Source organism: Podarcis vaucheri, assembly GCF_965113315.1.
Source record: "Podarcis vaucheri genome assembly, chromosome: 3".
Classification (NCBI taxonomy): Eukaryota; Metazoa; Chordata; class Lepidosauria; order Squamata; family Lacertidae; genus Podarcis; species Podarcis vaucheri.
This window is the reverse complement of record NC_138761.1, coordinates 7553400-7576149: the sequence shown is the minus strand read 5'-3', so window position 1 is coordinate 7576149 and position 22750 is coordinate 7553400. Positions and strand designations below refer to the sequence as shown.

The 22750-nt window shown below is 44.7% G+C and overlaps 4 long non-coding RNA genes across 4 annotated transcripts; 1 reads left to right on the top strand and 3 right to left on the bottom strand.

Moving 5' to 3' along the window:
• Positions 1–779: 779 nt before the first annotated feature.
• On the bottom strand, positions 780–2654 carry LOC309529658. Its single transcript, XR_014218260.1, has 2 exons — positions 2446–2654; positions 780–1130 (listed from the first exon to the last, which is right to left on the bottom strand). It is a non-coding gene; the product is annotated as an uncharacterized lncRNA (long non-coding RNA).
• A 6012-nt stretch (positions 2655–8666) lies between these two features.
• LOC309529681 lies at positions 8667–10380 on the bottom strand. The gene is made up of 2 exons (XR_014218299.1): positions 10196–10380; positions 8667–8990 (listed from the first exon to the last, which is right to left on the bottom strand). It is a non-coding gene; the product is annotated as an uncharacterized lncRNA (long non-coding RNA).
• Positions 10381–15028: 4648 nt separating this feature from the next.
• Positions 15029–16891, bottom strand: LOC309528924. Its single transcript, XR_014217988.1, has 2 exons — positions 16690–16891; positions 15029–15376 (listed from the first exon to the last, which is right to left on the bottom strand). It is a non-coding gene; the product is annotated as an uncharacterized lncRNA (long non-coding RNA).
• Positions 16892–18605: 1714 nt separating this feature from the next.
• Positions 18606–20321, top strand: LOC309529178. The gene is made up of 2 exons (XR_014218113.1): positions 18606–19007; positions 20109–20321. It is a non-coding gene; the product is annotated as an uncharacterized lncRNA (long non-coding RNA).
• Positions 20322–22750: the final 2429 nt, after the last annotated feature.

The window sequence follows — 22750 nt, the reverse complement described above, 5'->3', positions numbered from 1 at the left end:
GTCATTTCATCCCTGTTCAGGAGTAGTTTACCCCCTGAGTTTAACACAAAAAAAACAGAAGATGGACTATCAACTTAATGTCCTGAGTCATAAAAGAAAAAGGTGGGGGAGGAAATACAGAGGAAACTACCTCTGACCATTAGCCATGCTGGCTGGAAACACTCAACCAATGAACTAGAGTACTCCTTTCCCACTGTCCTTGGATTAAACTCCAGTAGACATAATGGCAATGATCCCTGAGTAAACATGCAAAGCATTGTGTCATTAGAAGCCAAGCTTCGTGGAGAGGCTGCCCTAACTTAAAAAGGTATAGGTAAAGGGACCCCTGACCATTAAGTCCAGTCGCGGATGACTCTGGGGTTGAGGCGCTCATTTCACTTTACTGGCCGAAAGAGCCAGCGTACAGTTTCTGGGTCATGTGGCCAGCATGACTAAGCCGCTTCTGGTGAACCAGAGCAGCACACAGAAATGCTGTTTACCTTCCTGCCAGAGCGGTACCTATTTATCTACTTGCACTTTGGCGTGCTTTTGAACTGCTAGGTTGGCAGGAGCAGGGACCGAGCAACAGGAGCTCACCCCGTCACAGGAATGCCGACCTTCTGATCAGCAAGCGCTAGGCTCTGTGGTTTAACCCACAGTGCCACCCACATCCCTTGCCCCAACTTAGTCATCCTTTATTTTTATTTATTATTATTATTATTAAATAAGCAAGAATTTCAGATTCCCCAATCTTTCACGTAGGCAAACAGAAAACATAAAGAAAAACAATCTGAGCCAGGTTTATGTGCAGTTAATGAGTTGTTTATTGAAAGAAGGATTGAGAATTAACCCATGATTTGGTGAAAGGAGTGGAATCAATTAACCAGCAACTTCTGTGAAAGGAGTGGAGTGGCACATTCTTCCTGGAGATTGTAGAAAGGTCTGCCACTGGGTTTCTCAGGACTCTGTCATCTGACATCAGCGCTCGCAGCACTTCAGAACTGCAGAAAATGGGCAGTCGTTAAACACTTCTTTGAATACCAAGCCTTTGTGACATGAGAAGCCCCGGGGCAGGCAGTATCCATCTAAGCCTTGGCACAGGACCACCTTAAGTCGTTCAGAATCGTCTGGCTGGGGCATCAGCCCAGGGTCTGCATATAAAAGAGAAAAGCAGCATTAGTAAATATTCTTCAAGGGTCAATAGACATAGAAAAGAGCGAAGACCTCAGGAACTTAAGTTTATGTGAGGGGAGATCCTGGCTGGCAGAACATCATGATGGTGAAAGTAGTTCAGTTCCATTAGGGCAAACTGGGCACTCCCTACTCCCAAACCTCAGATTGCTTCCAGACAGCTTTCATCTGCCTGCCTCCCCCCTTCTTTTTTACAATTTTCTTTCGATTTTCAAAAGTTAATTACATATTTGGTTTTCCCCAATATTTTTTAAGAAATGTGAACTTCCCCTCTAACCCTCCATGGTTTCCTTGTTTCCCCTTATCCTGCTGCAAATTACACCTAACATCCTTCCTCATACCCTATGTGGAGTTGGCAAGTTTGACATCAAGAATCAGAGACCAGGAGGTGTCTGTGATTAGAGAGGGGTGGAAGCTTTGTGGTAATTGAAGAAATGTAATAAAAGATATAGGTGGTGCAAGGGATGTGGGTGGCGCTGTGGTCTAAGGCACTGAGCCTTTTGGGCTTGCCGATCAGAAGGTTGGCGATTCAAATTCCCATTATGGGGTGAGCTCCCGTTGCTCGGTCCCAGCTCCTGCCAACCTAGCAGTTCAAAAGCATGCCAAAAAGTGCAAGTAGATAAATAGGTACTGATTCCCTGGGAAGGTAAACAGCATTTCTGTGCACTGCTCTGATTTCAGTGTTCCATTGCCCCAGAAGCGGCTTGGTCATGCTGGCCACATGAGCCAGAAAAACTGTCTGCGGAGCGGACAAATACCGGCTCCCTCAGCCTGTAAAGTGAGATGAGCGCTGCAACCCCAGAGTCGTCTGAGACTGGAGCCAGCAGAAGTGATGGCACTAAGGTTAAGGAAAGGGTTTGGGAGAGAGGGAGAGAGAGGACATGGAAAAAGGGATGCCCTGCAAATTTGGATTCCAGTCTCAGCCACTGCCACAAACAAGCTCCTGACAGATTGCTTCTGAGGGATTATTTGGGGGGGGGGGAAACAGCCCATCCCAACCTCTGAAGGAAGGTCAAGAAGAAAGTCCTAAAACACAAAGTCCCATCAAACTCAGTAAGAAGTAAATCCATCATGATGAGCTGGACAATGAACCACATTGCCCAGGTCCTTCCTATGAGGCTGGAAAGTCCATGATAACTAAAGCTTGTAAGTCAAAAGAATTATCTTTCTGCAATAATATGGCAGAGCTAACCTAGAGTTGTACTTCTAACTGTGATTCTAGGATTCCTCCACAAGCTGCAATATGAAAGAATGACCTTTTTCAGCCCAACTTACCCTCTTTCAACTTCATTTCAGGGTCAAGAGGCTCCTTGGCTTCATCCTCGGATGGTGGTTTGGGATTGGCCTGGACCTGGTAGACCAAGAAGGCAACAGCAAAGAGAACGTAGAGCATCTTCATGGTGGAAGATTGGCTGCAGTCGCAATGCTAATGGAAGGAAAAGGCTCAATGAAGAGAAGGGTGGAGAATCTATGGAAGCTTTACTGGTATTTATATGGTTTATACCAGGAAAAGGGAAGAATGGTGTTAGAGACTGTTGCTAAATCAACTGTTGTCACTCAACAATCCAAATCATTTGAAATACTTTCATTTTGCATTTTATGAAATGTTTGTGGAACCTGAAATTCTGATTCCCCAAACTATTGTTCTCTTTGTTGTCACCTCAAATATGTGATTATGTATCTATTGACTTAACAACACCCAAGCTTACAGAATACCTTACAGGCCTTACAGAATGCGGCCAGATTCAATCAATCACTCTCTTTATTATTGTCAATGACAGATATTCAGAAAGAAACATGTGATGTAACCCAATCCTGCATTGTAGGAGCTTGAAATAGATGACTCTTGGGGTACCTTCCAACTTTACAATTCTGTGATTCGTGTGCATGTGTATATTTATTGTTTTATTTTATTTTTGCAGAGGACACCAACGACCATAACATCCTTCTGGACTGTCTAGAGGGGCTGGGAGCTCTGTTATACAGTGGTTCTGCTCCTTCCTCCTGGACCGTGTTCAGAAAGTGGTGGTGGGGTAGGAGTGTTCAGACCCCTGGGCTCTCACTTGTGGGGTGCCTCAGGGTTCCATCCTCTCCCCCATGCTTTTCAACATTTACATGCAGCCACTGGGAGAGATCATCAGGGGGTTTGGGCTGGGTGTTCATCAGTATGCAGATGATACCCAGCTCTACCTCTCTTTCAAATCAGAACCAGTGAAAGCGGTGAAGGTCCTGTGTGAGTGTCTGGAGGTGGATGGAGGATGGATGGCGGCTAACAGATTGAGGTTGAATCCTGACAAGACATAGAATCATAGAATCATAGAATCATAGAGTTGGAAGAGACCACAAGGGCCATCGAGTCCAACCCCCTGCCAAGCAGGAAACACCATCAGAGCACTCCTGACATATGGTTGTCAAGCCTCTGCTTAAAGACCTCCAAAGTAGGAGACTCCACCACACTCCTTGGCAGCAAATTCCACTGTCGAACAGCTCTTACTGTCAGGAAGTTCTTCCTAATGTTTAGGTGGAATCTTCTTTCTTGTAGTTTGGATCCATTGCTCCGTGTCCGCTTCTCCGGAGCAGCAGAAAACAACCTTTCTCCCTCCTCTATGTGACATCCTTTTATATATTTGAACATGGCTATCATAGCACCCCTTAACCTCCTCTTCTCCAGGCTAAACATGCCCAGCTCCCTTAGCCGTTCCTCATAAGGCATCGTTTCCAGGCCTTTGACCATTTTGGTTGCCCTCCTCTGGACACGTTCCAGTTTGTCAGTGTCCTTCTTGAATTGTGGTGCCCAGAACTGGACACAGTACTCCAGGTGTGGTCTGACCAGAGCAGAATACAGTGGCACTATTACTTCCCTTGATCCAGATGCTATACTCCTATTGATGCAGCCCAGAATTGCATTGGCTTTTTTAGCTGCCGCGTCACACTGTTGGCTCATGTCAAGTTTGTGGTCAACCAAGACTCCTAGATCCTTTTCACATGTACTGCTCTCAAGCCATGTGTCCCCCATCTTGTATTTGTGCCTCTCATTTTTTTTGCCCAAGTGCAATACTTTACATTTCTCCCTGTTAAAATTCATCTTGTTTGTTTTTGCCCAGTTCTCTAATCTGTCAAGGTCGTTTTGAAGTGTGATCCTGTCCTCTGGGGTGTTAGCCACCCCTCCCAGTTTGGTGTCATCTGCAAATTTGATCAGGATGCCCTTGAGTCCATCATCCAAGTCGTTGATAAAGATGTTGAATAAGACCGGGCCCAAGACAGAACCCTGTGGCACCCCACTAGTCACTCTTCTCCAGGATGAAGAGGAACCATTGATGAGCACCCTTTGGGTTTGGTTAGTCAGGCAGTTACAAATCCACTGAGTGGTAGCATAGTCAAGACCACATTTTACCAGCTTCTTTACAAGAATATCATGGGGCACCTTGTCAAATGCCTTGCTGAAATCAAGGTAGGCTACATCCACTGCGTTCCCTTCATCTACCAGGCTTGTAATTCTGTCAAAAAACGAGATCAGGTTAGTCTGACATGACTTATTTTTCAGAAATCCATGCTGACTATTGGTGATCACAGCATTCCTTTCTAGGTGCTCACAGACTGTTTGCTTAATGATCTGCTCCAGAATCTTCCCTGCTATTGATGTCAGACTGACTGGGCGGTAATTATTTAGGTCCTCTCTTTTCCCCTTTTTGAAAATAGGGACAACATTTGCCCTCCTCCAGTCTGCCGGGACTTCGCCTGTTCTCCAGGAATTCTCAAAGATGACTGCCAGTGGTTCTGAGATCACATCTGCCAGTTCTTTTAATACTCTTGGATGCAGTTCATCTGGCCCTGGAGACTTGAATACATCTAAACTAGCCAAATATTCTTGTACTATCTCCTTAGTTATTCTGGGCTGTGTTTCCTTTGCTGAATCATTTGCTCCAAATTCTTCAGGTCGGGCATTGTTTTCTTTATCAGAGAAGACTGAGGCAAAGAAGGCATTGAGGAGTTCAGCCCTTTCTGTGTCCCCTGTTTGCATTTCACCATCTTCTCCTCTGAGTGACCCCATTGTTTCTTTGTTCTTCCTTTTGCTACGAACATACCCATAAAAGCCTTTTTTGTTGCTTTTAACCTCTCTAGCAAGCCTGAGTTCATTCTGTGCTTTAGCTTTTCTGACTTTGTGTCTACACGTGCTGGCTATTTGTTTGAATTCCTCTTTGGTGGTTTCCCCCCTTTTCCATTTTTTGTACACATCCTTTTTTAATCTTAATTCAGTTAAAAGTTCTTTAGATAGCCACCCTGGCTTCTTTAGGCACCTTCCATGTTTCCGTCTCATTGGTATTGCCTGACGTTGTGCTTTTAGTATCTCCCTCTTAACAAACTCCCAGCCATCATGAACTCCCTTTCCTTTTAGTATTGTTGTCCATGGGATCTCACCCAGCACTTCCCTAAGTTTTATGAAGTCGGCTTTCTTAAAGTCAAGAAATTGAGTCCTAGTATGCTTGGCTGCTCCTTTCCGCTGTATAGTAAACTTCAGAAGAGCATGATCACTCGTGCCTAATGATCCTTCCACTTCTACCCCACTAACCAGGTCATCAACATTGGTTAGGACCAGATCTAAAATGGCTGTTCCTCTTGTTGCTTCTCCCACTTTCTGGACAATGAAGTTGTCTGCAAGGCCAGTGAGGAATCTGTTTGACCTTATGCTCTTGGCTGAGTTTGACGTCCAACAAATATCCGGGTAATTGAAGTCCCCCATTACTACTATCTCCCTTCCTTTTGCATGCTTGGCCATCTGTTCCAGGAAGGCATCATCTATGTCCTCCGTTTGGCTTGGGGATCTATAGTAAACTCCCACAATGAGGTCTCTGTCATTCTTCTCTCCCTTAATTTTGACCCAAATGCTCTCACTTTGGCTTTGAGGATCTAAATCTTGGATCTCTTCACAGGTATACACATCCCTGACATATAACGCCACTCCTCCTCCTTTCTTGTCTGGTCTGTTTCTCTGAAATAGATTGTATCCCCCCATTATTACATTCCAATCGTGGGACTTATCCCACCAGGTTTCAGTGATGCCTATTATGTCATATTTAGTTTGCTGTACCAAGAGCTCAAGCTCATCTTGTTTATTTCCCATGCTTTGCGCATTAGTGTACAGACATTGAAGTCCATTAATCATTCCCCCGTGTCTCTTATTTAAGGATTTTTTCCTCCCACCACTAGGTCCGCGTGCTGTTTGCTCCATTTGGTCTATGACATTTGGATGATCATCTTCATTAATTGATAGACTCCTACCTTCAGGAGCACTGTCTCCCTCCCCCACATTAGTCAGTTTAAAGCCCTCCTGATGAGGTTTCTGAGATTTTTGGCAAAAACATTTCTCCCAACCGTTGTGAGGTGCAGCCCATCACTTGCCAGAAGTCCATCTTCAAGAAACTGCAGTCCGTGATCTAAGAATCCAAACCGTTCCTGTTTACACCATTTGCGAAGCCAGCTGTTCACTTCCACTATTTTCCCCTCTCTCCCTGGGCCACGTCGTTCAACTGGGAGGACAGATGAGATGACAATTTGTGCATTTAGTTGCTTCAATTTCCTGCCGAGAGCCTCGTAGTCTCTTTTGATCTTCTGGAGGCTATTGCTTGCAGTGTCATTGGTTCCCACATGAACCAAGAGGAAGGGGTATTTGTCAGTGGGTTTTATGATTCCTTGCAGTCGTTCAGTTACATCTTGGATCTTAGCCCCGGGGAGACAGCATACTTCCCGAGACATCTTGTCAGGCCCACAGATCACTGCTTCTGTTCCCCTCAGTAGGGAATCCCCTATCACCACTACACGCCTCCTCTTGGGTTTGGTCGGGGTTCTTCCGTGAGCTGTCCGTTCCAAGGTCGCCTGCACATTCCCTGAGGACTGACTTTGCTGCTCGTCTTCATATACCTGATCGACTGTAATGAGGGAGAGATCCTCAAATGGAGTCTGCTCTTCGTCTTCCATGCTAGGGGAGAGGAACTCAAAGCGATTGTGTATTTCTAAGCAATCAGAGTGAACCCTGGGCCTCCTACTTCTTTGAGTGACGTTTCTCCATATATCTGGCTCCTGTGTTGGTGAACTATCCTCCTTCTCAGGGGAGTCCCCTGTCTCCTCCTTGGTGGAGACGGAGACAGAAGTAGTGTTTTGGGGGGACAGAAGGCGGGCAGGTGTGGAGGACTCCCTAGTCCTGAATGGAGTAACTGTGGCCCTGAAGGACCAGGTGCGCAGCCTGGGAGTCATTCTGGACTCACTGCTGTCCATGGAGGCGCAAATTAATTCTGTGTCCAGGGCAGCTGTCTACCAGCTTCACCTGGTACGCAGGCTGAGACCCTACCTGCCCTCAGACTGTCTCACCAGAGTGGTGCATGCTCTAGTTATCTCTCGCTTGGATTACTGCAATGCACTCTATGTGGGGCTACCTTTGAAGGTGACCGGGAAACTACAACTAATCCAGAATGCGGCAGCTAGACTGGTGACTTGGAGTGGCAGCCGAGACAACATAGCATCGGTCTTGAAAGACTTACACTGGCGCCCAGTACATTTCCAAGCACAATTCAAAGCGTTGGTGCTGACCTTTAATGCCCTAAATGGCCTCGGTCCAGTATACCTGAAGGACCTGGCTAGGTGAGGGTGAGAGAGGTAAGAAGCCTCCCTCCCTGCCAGGAATCAATTAAGGGTTATATTCCTAGAATCCAGCCCCCTGAAGTACAGGAATCAGTTTCTTTGCTTTCCACAGCATCCAGTCCTGGAAGGAGAGCATTTCATCTGGTTTCATTGTGATGTGGTAAATGGAAAACGAAGGGATTAAGCAGGCAGATGCACACATATGCATGCCTGTTACTTTCTCGGAAACCCTTGGCATTCAGTGGGAAACTGGATATCTGTGCAAAGCTTTAGGAGGCTATGTTAGCCTTATAAGATGCCAAATGATGCCAAGCTGTATTGGCAAGGAGGCTTTCTCATAATTTCAGATTAATGCAAGGAAAGAAGCACATTTTCACCACAGCGTGGTGCAATTTTATCGTGCACACCAACAAACTGGGGGAAAGGAGCATAGTAGCTGCATATACAGGGATCTAGACTGGAAATGCGGGACACGGGTGGCGCTGTGCTTTAAACCACAGAGCCTAGGGCTTGCCGATCAGAAGATCGGCGGTTCGAATCCCCATGATGGGTTGAGCTCCCATTGCTCAGTCCCTGCTCCTGTCAACCTAGCAGTTTGAAAGCACGTCAAAGTGCAAGTAGATAAATAGGTACTGCTCTGGCGGGAAGGTAAATGGTGTTTCCGTGTGCTGTTCTGGTTCGCCAGAAGCGGCATAGTCATGCTGGCCACATGACCCGGAAGCTGTACGCTGGCTCCCTCGGCCAATAAAGCGAGATGAGCGCCACAACCCCAGAGTCGGCCACGACTGGACCTAATGGTCAGGGGTCCCTTTAACTTTACCTTTTAGACTGGAAACATAAAGAAAAACAATTTGAGGAGGCTGTGTGAATAGGTTGTTTATTGAAAGATGAAAGATGCTGAAAGGATTGGAATCAATTAACCCATGATTTATTCAGAGTGAGTTCCTCATTCTTCCTCGTACTTGCAGTAACTTCTGCCGGGGGTTTCTTGGGATTCCACCTTCTCTTGTATCAGCGCACGCAGCACTTCAGAACATCAGAAAACGGGCAGTCGTTCCATGGTTCCTTGAACGCCAAGCCATTGTGACACTGGAAGTCACGTGGCAGGCAATAGCCATCGTTGTCAGAGCACAGAACCACCTGAAACCGTGAAGAATCCTTTGGTTCTGGGTTCAGCCCAGGGCCTGCATATAAAAAGAAAGAAAGGGCAGCATTCTTCAAAATATTTGAAGAGCTCTCGAAGAGCAAAGGACTTCTTGAAGGGCAGATTTCAGTAGAAAGTACATATGCATTTTTATACACATCATTGAGCTGGGAACCACCTTGCAAAATTCACAGAAGGGGCGAATTTCAAACAATGGCTGGAGTGCAAACTGAATAGGATCTCTCCCTCATTCTTATTACCAGATAAATGGCTGCAGGGCTGCAACATTAAGCACACAAATTCCCAGAGAGAAATATGAAGGTGCAGAAGCATGAACAGCATGCCTCTTTGAACATCTTACTTCAGGCATAGGCAAACTCAGCCCTGCAGAAGTTTTGGGACTATAATTCCCATCATCCCTGACCAGTGGTCCTGCTCGCTAGGGATGATGGGAATTGTAGTCCCAAAACATCGGGAGGGCCGAGTTTGCCTATGCCTGTCTTACATCTTACAGAATATAACATTGAGGGTAACTTAAGCAGAAAATGTTTTCAGCAATTCCCCACCTCCCAAAAAAGGAATGGGGAGGGTGAGTTTTAAGCCATGCCCTAAAGTAGCCTCGAGCAATTTGTAGTCCAGGGGCCTCAGAAACTGGCAGGGGAGGAGTGAAACAAACAAATGGTGCAGGAGATAAAGAGAGAAGGGGTGGGAGATAGAGAAAAGGGGGTCACAGAGAGAGGGAATGCCTCATTCACTTTTGAGTCTATTCTCAGCCACTGCCACAATGCAACTTCTGAAAGATTGCCCCTAAAGGAATCTGGGGGGGGGGACTTCCCACCCCAGCCATTGAAGGAAAATCAGGGGAAAGGTTCTAAAACACACAGTCCTGTCCAGCTCAGTAAATAATGAACCTGAATGCATTCCCTCGTCCCAGTATGAGCTGGGCAATGAACCAGTTTGCCTAGGTCCTTCCTGCGAGGCTGGAAAGTCCATGGCAGCTAGAGCTTGTAAGTCTCAAGAATTCTCTTTATGCAACCCCATTACTGAGCTAACCTAGGGTTGCACATCCAAGTGGGATTGTAGAATTCTTTCTCACCTCTCAACAACTACAGGGGGTTAATTTATTAATTAAATTAGTCCATCACGTCATCTTGCTTGGGACAACCCAAGGCAACTTACAACCAAACTAACAGACAATAAACCCCACATAGATACATTGAAATGTTGTTCTTCAGCTCAACTTACCATCATCTTTATAAGCACGAGACTCGAGAAACTCCTTGGCATCCCCTTCAACCTTGGAGGGTGGTTTGGGATTGGACCGAACCTGGAAGACCAAGAAGGCAACAGTAAAGAGAACGTAAAGCATGTTCACGGTTGAAGATTTGCTGCACCCTCGATACTAATGGGAGGAAAAGGCTCAATAAAGAGAAGGATGAAGACCCTCTGGAAGCATTGCTGGTATTTATACAGTTTATACCAGGAAACAGGGAGAATGATGTTCTGAGATTGCTGCCAACATCAAATATCCATTGTCAACTATTGGTTGAAACCACCTGAAATTATTTCACTTTACAGTTAATCCAACAATTGCTGGGATTAGCAGTCTGCTTCTTTCAAATGCTGATTCTCTGTTCTCACCTTAGCAAGGCAATTCAGCATCAATTGACTCACCAATACCTGAACTGCGGACATCTTTCAGAAGGCACCTCAAATGTTTTTTGTTGAAACCTGGGAAACTGGCAAGAGCAAGGTTGGGCTTTTGTAATCAGTGGAGCTGGGGGCGTTAGAATGAATGTATTGTTTCCTGCTATAAACCTTGCACCATATAATCATTGCATCGGTCTGACAGCTAAAGATGCAGGGATCTAGCTTCAACCAATTTCCCCCCTGAGAAACTGCAAAACACTGGGGGACATGCTTTCAGGGCCAACTCTAACATTGGACAGCACAGGGCAGCTGCCTCTGTTGTCAGGGGAGAGACAGCAGCAGTCTAAGTTAGCCTCATGCTTAGTGTGGTCCCAACACCAGTGTTAAGTAAGATTCAAGTGCTAGTCCTGTAAGATTCTGCATGTAGTATGGAAAGGACACCAGCCTGTCCATTGCAGCAGGCAGTAACATGGCCTCAGCTGCCCCTGAGAGCTACAGTATGTTCTGTCTTCACATAAGCTAATAACAGCTGGCCAATGAATGAACCAAGAAGCTGGATAGATCCACGTTAGGTAGATTTTATGAGTCTATAAATTCCTGTCAATATATTGCCAGAACCTAGCTTACCCAGAGATGGGTGAATCTGTCCGTTCTAGTTTTTCTCCTCCACCTCTTCTTCTTTTTCTTTTCCAATACTTGAATGTAGTTCTGCACTTCCCCATATCAGTTTGTGAAATGGCAAGTCCTCCTGAAAATTCATCAGCATCTTGCTACAAATTTATCCCAATGCACATGTATTTCAATGCAATTTTGCCCAATGCACACATTTTTGGCAAGCCATTTCCCCTAAGATAATGCAGTTTCATATATTAACAATATATGCATCCCTGTGCACATTTTACCCTGGTATATGCATTTTGGGTACATTTTGCTTAGCTGAAGAACTGCATTGCAAAATGCAGACAAGTGTTGCTTTTGAGGGATGGCCGTGGTTCAGCTAATATATTGCCTCAGAAAGCGCAAAGTTGGTAGATTTGCCTTTAGATGTGAACTGAATCAACTTTCTCCCCCATCTCTACCAACAGCCCTCCTTCTAAATTCAATTCCTTCTAGGATTTTTACACCCCCCCCCATGGTTCCTAACTGAAAAACACTCCTTTTCTTTTTGTTCTGGAAGAACCCCTCAGCTTAACATCTGCCTGATAAGCAGCACACTCAGCCTCGGAATCTGTGCTGTTTTTTCAGTCTGCCTGCAGATGACAAATCTAGCCTGGTTGGGCTATGGAGAACCAAAAAGAGGACTATACAGTAAAGACAAGGTGAAGGGCCTTCATACTCAAAGGTAAGCTGCATATGTCCACAATTTCTGATGGAAGTAAAGAACCCAAGAGGTTCTCACAACTTCTGGAAAGGTGTGCAGAGTCCCTGGTATTTATTCAAATATTATTATTTTTCTTCTGGCAAGAAATTAGGAGCAGGATTGAGTCAACTATGTGCCAATGCTCTTGAAGGGCAGCTCTCAATGCCCACTCAGAAGCTCTTGAAATGCTTTTGACTGAAGGTTTACCCAACTTTAGGAAGACAGGCAGCTTCCTTGTAAAAGGCTTTTGCCTATCTAGCCCAATATTGTCTACTCTGGCTGGCAACAGCTCTCTCCACAGCTTCAGACAGAGAAGGGTTTTTCCCGTCAGCTCTTACCTGAGAGACAAAAACACCTCCCTTTCTACCTTTTCAACTCCATGCATAATTTGCACACCTCTACTGAGTCCCCCAAATTTTTCTAAGCTGAATAGCCCCCAAATGTGGCAAAAAAATAATCTCAAAAAGGGATTGGCTCCAACCATTCGATCCATTAGGTCTTTCCTTTTCTGCACCTTTTGGATGTTTCTAGTGGTGGGGGTATTTTGTTGCAGTATACACAGACAAGACTTATTCTTTTCTCTCCTGCATGTGAAACTTCTTCTTTTTTAAAATTGGGTTTTATATACAAGAATAATGCTATACAAACAAGTATACCAGGTTTTCTCATGTCATTTTCATATCACAAAAATAGCATAATAAATGTGGGAAAATATCTGCAACACATGTTTCATTATTAGTGGTCAGTGGATAAGTTCTTGGTTTATAAATTGGTTTAAGCAGTTAGGAAGAAGAAGAAGAGAGAAAAGAAAAAGAAAGAAAAAAGGGGGAGTGGCAGGTGATGTGGTTATGCTTCTATTATTCTACTTAGTGCGTGTGAGGGGCTGTGTCAGCGTTACTTGTATGAGTTTTCTTACTATTCACTTCTTGTATTTCCTTGGTGGTGAGAGAGGCTTAGGGTGTGGTTAGTTGTCTTTGGTTGGTTGTAGTGAGAGTTGCTTTTGTGTGAGAGCGGGGTGTGAGTGTGTATTTTTGAATCAGGTTAGCCAGATTGATTTGTATGCTGTTTGGGGATTCTAGTTGTTGTCTTGTTGGGCTGTGTATGTGAGAAAGGGGAACCAAACTGGGGTGAAGACATCTTCTTCTATTTGTCCACGTGTCAGTTTCCCTGTTTCTCTTGCTATTTGATACCATTGGTTTCATGTGAAACTTCTTAAACCAACTCAAGATCATGTGAAAGTGAAGTCATAATTTATCAGAGAATTCCGCCCCCATCACCCATCATCTCAGAAAGTCAGCGCTGTCTCTGGAGTATGCAAGAAGAAGTTCTTTACTTTCAGTGCAAACTCAGTTGGTTAGAGCCTGGTGTTGATAATGTCAAGGTTGCAGGTTTGATCCCCGTATTGGAGAGCTGCTTATCATGGTAAGGGGGTGGACTAGATGATCCTCAGGGTCCCTTCCAACTCTATAGTTATATAGGGACATGGGTGGCATTGTGGTCTAAACCACTGAGCCTCTTGGGTTTGCTGATCGGAGGGTCCGTGTTTCAAATCCCCGTGATGGAGTGAGCTCCCATTGCTCTGTCCCAACTCCTGCCAACTTAGCAGTACAAAAAGCATGCCAGTGCAAGTAGATAAATAGGTACCGCTCGGGCCGGAAGGTAAATGGCATTTCCTTGTGCTCTGGCACTTGTCACAGTCCTCCGTGCGCCAGAAGCGGTTTAGTCCTGATGGCCACATGACCCAGAAAGCTGTCTGTGGACAAACGCTGGCTCCCTTGGCCTGAAATGAGATGAGTGCCCCAACCCCATAGTCGCCTTTGACTGGACTTAACCGTCCAGGGGTCCTTTTCCTTTACCTACAGTTATATATAAAAATCTCCCTCCCTTCCTTCAAAAAGGTCATTTCATCTAAAACCTCCATGTTCGGGAGGAGTTTATGTGGAGAGAATCAGAACCTACAGGGTTAAGAGGTTCTGTGTGACGTCTTACATTCTGAGGCGTGGTTGAGTATACTGAGGGGAGTGTTTCCTGAGTTCAGTTCTGGTTTCGCTTTTGCGGAGAGCGGACGCAAGATGTGTGAGTTGTCGCCCGGAGAGATTTAAGAGCTGTTTTTCTACACGAATAAAGGCTTTTAGAAGATAAGGAAGACACCGTGCGTGCAGCCTGATTTATGTTTACACACTCACACAGCAACAGTTTCACGCTGCGTGCACTCTGCTCCCTGCCTGGGTCGGCGTCGAGCTTCCAGCAGAGCTGCGCAAGGGAAGCGCTGGCTGGGCGGCAGGGCAATTTACCAAGAGTTTACCCCCTGAGTTTAACACAAAAAACAGAAGGTGAACTATCAACTTAATGGCCTGAGTCATAAAAGAGAAAGGTGGGGGAGGAAATACAGAGGAAACTATCTCTGACCATTAGCCATGCTGGCTGGAAATACTCAACCAATGAACTAGAGTACTCCTTTCCCACTGTCCTGGGATTAAACTCCAGTAGACATAATGGCAATGATCCCTGAGTAAACATGCAAAGCGTTGTGTCATTAGAAGTCCAGCTTCGTGGAGAGGCTGCCCTAACTTAAAAAGGTAATGATAAAGGAACCCCGACCATTAAGTCCAGTCGCGGATGACTCTGGGGTTGAGGCGCTCATCTCACTTTACTGGCCGAAGGGGCTGATGTACAGCTTCCAACATGACTAAGACGCTTCTGGTGAACCAGAGCAGTGCATGGAAACGCCGTTTACCTTCCTGCCAGAGCGGTACCTATTTATCTACTTGCACTTCGTGCTTTTGAACTACTAGGTTGGCAAGAGCAGGTACCAAGCAATGGGAGCTCACCCCGTCGCAGGGATTCGAACTGCTGACCTTCTGATCGGCAAGCCCTAGGCTCTGTGATTTAACCCACAGCGCCACCCACATCCCTTGACCCAATTTAGCCATCCTTTAAAATTATTATTATTATTATTATTATTATTATTATTATTATTATTATTATTATTATATAAGCAATGATTTCAGATTCCCCAATCTTTCACGTAGGCAAACAGAAAACAAAGAAAAACCAATTGAGCTGGGTTTATGTGCAGTTAATGAGTCGTTTATTGAAAGGAGAGAGAATTAACCCATGATTTGGTGAAAGGAGTGGAATCAATTAACCAGCAACTTCTGTGAAAGGAGTGGAGTGGCACATTCTTCCTGGTGATTGTAGAAAGGTCTGCCACTGGGTTTCTCAGGACTCTGTCATCTGACATCAGCGCACGCAGCACTTCAGATCTGCAGAAGATGGGCAGTCGTTATACGGTTCTTTGAATACCAAGCCTTTGTGACATGAGAAGCCCCGGGGCAGGCAGTATCCATCGCCGCCTTGGCACCGGATCGCCGTACGTTTTGCAGAATCGTCTGGCGGGAGCATCAGCCCAGGGTCTGCATATAAAAGAGAAAAGCAACATTCGTGAAAATACTTCAAGGGTCAAATACCACAAAGCTTCCACCCCTCTCTAATCACAGACTCCTCCTAGTCTCTGATTCGTGTTGTCAAACTTGCCAACTCCACATAGCCTGTCAGTTTATTCAACCAATCTTCCTTGGTTGGTTTATTGGTTTATCTTTATCTTTCCACTTTTGTGAACTTTTTTTTGCCTGCCTTCTTATTTCAAACTACTTGTTGCTTTCCTCCTCCTGTAGCCCCTGTAGAACTCAACAGAGGGAACGAGGGGGACAAGACCAGAATTTGTTGGTTTGGCTTTGACTTTGGCTCCAACCACTGTTGGGCTCCTTGCCTTCTGCCCTACCAGTTCTAGTGGGTGCCAACCACCATTGGAACAGTTCAATCAATATTCTACTGGCTTTGTTAATATTTCTTTTGGAGGGGGGTGTTTGCTTCCTTTTAATGTTATATGCCCTTGCTGGTGTCAACTATTTGGTTCTAGAATCTGTAGGACTTATACATTTTACATCTATTTTATACCTATTTGTATTTTTATATTTTTGCCTTTGGTCATTATGAAAAAGGTGAATAAGGCATCCCATTAAATAAATTATGCCCATATGGAATGCAGTTTTGCTATAAACATGACATACTTTCCCCTATTAGATGCATCTTTGTAAACATTATTTGTCTAGGAGAACCACCTTGAAAAATTCCTAGAAGGCTGAAGTTCAAATGATGGATGTGTTTCAATTTGCAGATAAAGAAAATAAGTACATGCAGGTTCAGGCCAGTGGCCAATTTGGTCCAGCATCATGTTCTCACAGTGATCGCATGTCCCTCTCAGGAACTAGGGCAGGAGTAATGGCACTAAAATTAGGGAAAGGGTTTGGGAGAGAAGGGGAGAGAGAGGACATGGAAAAAGCGATGCCCTGCAAATTTGGATTCCAGTCTCAGCCACTGCCACAAAGAAGCTCCTGACAGATTGCTTCTGAGGGATTATGGGGGGGGGGGGAAACAGCCCATCCCAACCGCTGAAGGAAGGTCAAGAAGAAAATCCTAAAACACAAAGTCCCATCAAACTCAGTAAGAAGTAAATGCATCATGATGAGCTAGACAGTGAACCAGATTGCCCAGGTCCTTCCTATGAGGCTGGAAAGTCCATGATAACTAAAGCTTGTAAAGTCAAAAGAATTATCTTTCTGCAATAATATGGCAGAGCTAACCTAGAGTTGTACTTCTAACCGTGATTCTAGGATTCTTCCACAAGCTGCAGTATGAAAGAATGACCATTTTCAGCCCAACTTACCCTCTTTCAACTTCATTTCAGGGTCAAGAGGCTCCTTGGCTTCATCCTCGGATGGTGGTTTGGGATTGGCCTGGACCTGGTAGACCAAGAAGGCAACAGCAAAGAGAACGTAGAGCATCTTCATGGTGGAAGATTGGCTGCAGTCGCAATGCTAATGGAAGGAAAAGGCTCAATGAAGAGAAGGGTGGGGAATCTATGGAAGCTTTGCTGGTATTTATACGGTTTATACCAGGAAAAGGGCAGAATGGTGTTAGGTTTCTGAGACTGTTGCCAGAAACAACTGTTGTCACTCAACAATCCAAATCATTTGAAACACTTTCACTTTGCATATTACGAAATGTTTTTGGGCACTGAAATTCTGATTCTCCAAACTATTATTCTCTTTGTTGTCATCTTAGCTATGTGATTCAGTATTTATTCACTTAACAACACCCAAACTATTGATACCTTACAGAATGTGGCCAAATTCAATCAATCACTCTCTTTATTATTGTCAGTGACAGATATTCAGAAAGAAACATGTGATTTAACCCAATTCTGCATTTCAGGGAATTGGACTAGATGACTCTTGGGGTCCCTTCCAACTTTACAATTCTATGATGTGTTTGTGTTTTATTTTATTTTTATTTGCAGAGGATACCATTGACCATAACATGCTTCTTGACTGTTTAGAGGGGCTGGGAGCTGGGGGCACTGTTATACAGTGGTTCTGCTCCTTCCTCCTGGACCGTGTTCAGAAAGTGGGGGGGGGGTGGAGTGTTCAGACCCCTGGGTTCTCACTTGTGGGGTGCCTCAGGGTTCCGATATCTCCCCAATGCTTTTCAACATCTACATGCAGCCACTGGGAGAGATCATCGCGGGTTTGGGCTGGGTGTTCATCTGTATGCAGATGATACCCAGCTCTATCTCTCTTTTAAATAGGAACCAGTGAAGGTGGTGAAGGTCCTGTGTGAGTGTCTGGAGGCAGTTGGAGGATGGATGGTGGCTAACAGATTGAGGTTGAATCCTGACAAGACAGAAGTACTGTTTTGGGGGAACAGGAGGTAGGCGGGTGTGGAGGACTCAATGGTCCTGAATGGAGTAACTGTGGCCCTGAAGGACCAGGTGCGCAGCCTGGGAGTCATTTTGGACGCACAGCTGTCCATGGAGGCGCAGGTCAATTCTGTATCCAGGGCAGCAGTTTATCAGCTCCATCTGGTACGCAGGCTGAGACCCTACCTGCCCGCAGACTGTCTCGCCAGAGTGGTGCATGCTCTAGTTATCTCCCGCTTGGACTACTGCAATGCGCTCTACGTGGGGCTACCTTTGAAGGTGACTCGGAAACTACAACTAATCCAGAATGCAGCAACTAGACTGGTGACTGGGGGCGGCCGCCGAGACCACATAACACCGGTCTTCAAAGACCTACATTGGCTCCCAGTACGTTTCCGAGCACAATTCAAAGTGCTGGTGTTGACCTTTAAAGCCCTAAACGGTTTCGGTCCAGTATGCCTGAAGGAGCGTCTCCACCCCCATCTTTCTGCCCGGACGCTGAGGTCCAGCGCCGAGGGCCTTCTGACAGTTCCCTCACTGTGAGAAGCCAAGTTACAGGGAACCAGGCAGAGGGCCTTCTCGGTAGTGGCACCCACCCTGTGGAACACCCTCCCACCAGATGTCAAAGAGAAAAACAACTATCAGACTTTTAGAAGACATCTGAAGGCAGCCCTGTTTAGGGAAGCTTTTGATGTTTAATAGATTATTGTATTTTCATATTCTGTTGGGAGCCGCCCAGAGTGGCTGGGGAAACCCAGCCAGATGGGTGGGGTATAAATAATAAATTATTGTTATTATTATTATTTACAAAACAGGGAATGGGGAGAAAACCCCTTCCCCTCCTGAGACTATGGAGGGAGCTACTGCCAGTCAGCGTAGGGGGGGAGCCTTTTACAAGGAAGCTTCCAGTCTTCCTAAAGTAAACTGTAAGCCAAAAGCATTTCAAGAGCTTCTGAGTGGGCAACGTGAGCTGCCCTTCAAGAACAACGACATAGAATTGACTCAATCCTCTTACTAATTTCTTGGTGTTTAGCCAGAAGGGGAAAAAAATGAATAAATAGTAAGATCTCTGCACACCTTTCCAGAAGTTCCAGAAACTCTCAGGCTCTTTACTTCCACCAGAAATTGGGGACACAGCTCAATCTCGAGTATGAAGACCCTTCACTTCATCTTTGTAGTCCTCTTCTTGGTTCTCCATAGCCAGGCCAGGCTAGATCTGTGGTCTACAGGCAAACTGAAGGACAGCAAGGATCCTGAGACTGAGCGTGCTGCTTATCAGGCAGATGGTAAGCTGAGGGGTTCTTACAGAACAACAACAACATCAAAAAGAGTGTATTTCACTCAGGAACTGGGGGGGGCATGTTGGGTGAAAGATTTGTGCATTGCAGGGGTTGGACTAAATGACCTTTGGGTCCCTTGCAACTCGACAATTCTATGATTGTACGATTCTGTGATCCCATCAGGAGATATGATTTGTGTGATATCAGCATTGGACATTAATGTGGCAACACCTATGCTTTGGACTCCCCTTCCATTAAATTATATATGCAACAGGCAACTTTTTCGTTGTTCTGTTGGTACCTGTTGAAAATATTACATTTCCAACAATACTTCTTGGATGGATGGATGGCTTGATGGATGGATGATAGATGATAGATAGATAGATAGATAGATAGATAGATAGATAGATGATACATTAAATTTTGATTGATTTCATATATGTTTTGTGGATTCAGGTAGGTAGCCATATTGGTCTGACACAGTCAAAATAAATAAAAAAAATTAAAAATTGCCCAGAGACCAACTAAGTTTGTTCTGGTTATAAGCTTTCGTGTGCATGCACACTTCTTCAGATACACTGCAACAGAAGTCACCAGACCCTTATACAGTGGAACCTCAGGTTAAGTACTTAATTTGTTCCGGAGGTCCGATCTTAACCTGAAAAAGTTCTTAACCTGAAGCACCACTTTAGCTAATGGGGCCTCCTGCTGCCGCCACGCCGCCGGAGCACAATTTCTGTTCTCATCCTGAAGCAAAGTTCTTAACCCAAGGTACTATTTCTGGATTAGCAGAGTGTGTAACCTGAAGCAGCTGTAACCCGAGGTACCAGTGTATATAGAGGGAGGGTGGGGTGGGGTTTTTCTCAGAAGGGTAGTGGGAGATGGGTGATTGACTCAATGGGTATGGTAAACCTGTTGACGACTGCTAATGACTGCATATGTTTTGTTGTATGACTGCATATGTTTTGCTGCATATATGTTTCGTTGTAGTCATTGCAAGGGATTCAACTCATGAGTCCCACCAAAGCACTTCCTCTCCTCTCCTCCACTGTGTGTCCCTTGCATGTTCCCAACACTATCATTATTGCCTTTTTCCCCCCTTTCCAGCAGAGAATGGGCAGGCAGTTGCACCACCACAGGACGGGAAAATCTCTTGCCTCTGGCCTTGGGGATACTGCTTACTGCGGAAGCTCCGGTGTGCCTCAGGCTTTGTGATGAAGGAGAGATTCAACAACTGCCCAAATACCCGCACCCTGAAGTGCTGCGTTGTGTGAAAAACTGGGATGAAGTTGCAAAATACCCCGGGAGAATTAAATTAATCGCTTTGATGTTGTTGATTTGTTGTGCCTGGTTCCTGACACCAGTCCCCTCTTTTAATTTGTGTAATATGTTTATGTTGTGCTGGATCTTTTGAAGCAAGGTTGAATGGTCAACTGCCAGGGATGGTTTATCTGTGATTCCTGCATTGCAGAGGACTAGACTGGATGACCCCTGGCTTTCCTTCCAACACTACGGTTTTGTGATTCTTCCATTAGGGCCTGATTGATGAATTTGGACAGGAACTCAACAGGCTTGCTGAATTGAAACATTTGTATGTTCAAGTTGATCACTTGTTACATGGTACAACATCCTTTTTTTAAGTCAAACTTACAATCAAGCCACTGCAAAATAAGGAAGCTGGTTTAAATTCCGTTACAAGCCAGTTGCAAGTGACCAAGAATTCCCTTGTGGGCTGCAGGTACGGGGAGGGGATGTTCAAAAAGTTTTGATAGATGTTGCTGAGACTGCAAAAGAACTAGAAATGCTTCCAAACTAATACCATCCAACTTTTTCTGACCCCAAACCAGGATGCAAGTCTTCTGGGACATACTCCTGGACAAGTCACATGACCCACGCCTCACACTCACCCCCCCAAAAAAGTGTTTTTGGGGGTTGAGAACGCAGCATGTGAGAGCATGGCACCCAAAATGGTCACATGAAAAAATGGGATGTCCCTTTTTTCTGGGGTGCTTGGGAGGTATGCAAACTTTGAGAAAGAGCAAGTTAGAAAAAAGGCAAATGAAATTGTAGTTTGAGTATGTGGCCTGAGAAGAGGCACCACGAGTTCCAAAGCAAAAAATTGAAATAAGTTTCTACTATGCTGTCTTAGACACAGTCATACAGTCTGTTGAAGAGAGATTCCAACAGCTACAACTATACAATGGCCTGTTTGGCCACCTGTGTGATGTACAGAGCATCAACAGAAAAATCTGCTGAAGATGTACGTACTTAAGACCTGCTACAATTTGGAAAAATCATTTATACTCAATGGAAACAAAGATAGTGATGCTGAATATCTGTGTTGTGAATTTCTAGCAATAGCTCAAAGACTTCCAAAGTCTATACAAGGAGTACTTCTCTTCATAGAGCAAGAAAAACTCCTGGATAATGTGCCTAACGTTTCTGTTGCTCTAAGGAAACATCTCACTCTTCCAGTGTTGGTGGCAAATGTATTTCTCAAAGCTCAAACATATAAAAACTTACATTTCCTCAAGAATGTTGCCTACACACACACACACACACACACACACACACACACACACACACACACTATATAGCAACTATATCAATTGAACATGCCCAAGCACCATTTTTTTAATAAAAAAATTGTTTTTTTCAAATTGACATTATACAGTCACGTGTCCAACTCACAACATAAAAACAAGATTCCAAGGAATCCCTTGGACTTCCCTCCTCCCCTTTGTGGGTCCTGTTGTTAATCATTTCCTCCTGCATCTTTAAGTAAGTAAGTAAGTAAGTAAATTTCTATTTATACCCCGCCCTCCCTGGCCAAGACTGGGCTCAGGGCGGCTAACATCAAATATCAAATACATTAAAACACAATCAAATAACTGATTAAAATAATTAGAATCAGGATAAAATTAAATGATTGCCCATGAATTACAACCATACGGGTCAGGAACCTCAAGTATTCATCAGGGCCAGCTATCCATGTTGGTCCCACATGTGCTGATAAAAGGACCAAAGAAGTAACTTACAGGGTCCCATAGAGGGGGGTCAAACTGGTAATGATAATCCAAAATATTTTTCTTCTCCATCATGTCCAAAATTCACCATTAAACTGCAAGTGATATTCCAACCCTGCTAATGATTTTAACCGTTTACAATGGTTTTTATGATAAGTTATAAATTTTCCCCATTCCTTATTAAAATTTTGGTCTTCCTGATTTCTGATTCTTCCAGTCATTTTGACCATTTCGGCACAATCCATCAACTTCATCTGCCATTCTTCTTTGATAGGGACTTTATCTTCTTTCCATCTCTGGGCCAATAACATCTGTGCAGCCGTGGTTGCATACATAAATAGTCCTATCTGCTCCCTTGGGATTTCGGCGCCTAGAATTCCTAAAAAGAAGTCTTGGGGGGTTAGAAAAGGTTATTTTAAACATTTTTTTTGTTCAACTCATTATATATTCCCAAGCATCACTACTTGACCGGAAGGAATTGGTAACAAAATTTGCAGAGGACTGTTATAACTGTTACTCTTACTATTACCCAGTGCTTTTTTTTCTGGGGGGATGCAGGGGTACGCATACCCCTAAACCTTTTGTGAATCTAAGTTTGGCCTCATTGAGGGGCAGTATTTCAATATGAGTAGGAAAATGAGAGTAGCCCTAAACATTTCTCTTTTTTTGGGGGGGAGCACTGCTATTACCGGATGCAGTTCATGACAACACATCAGATCCATA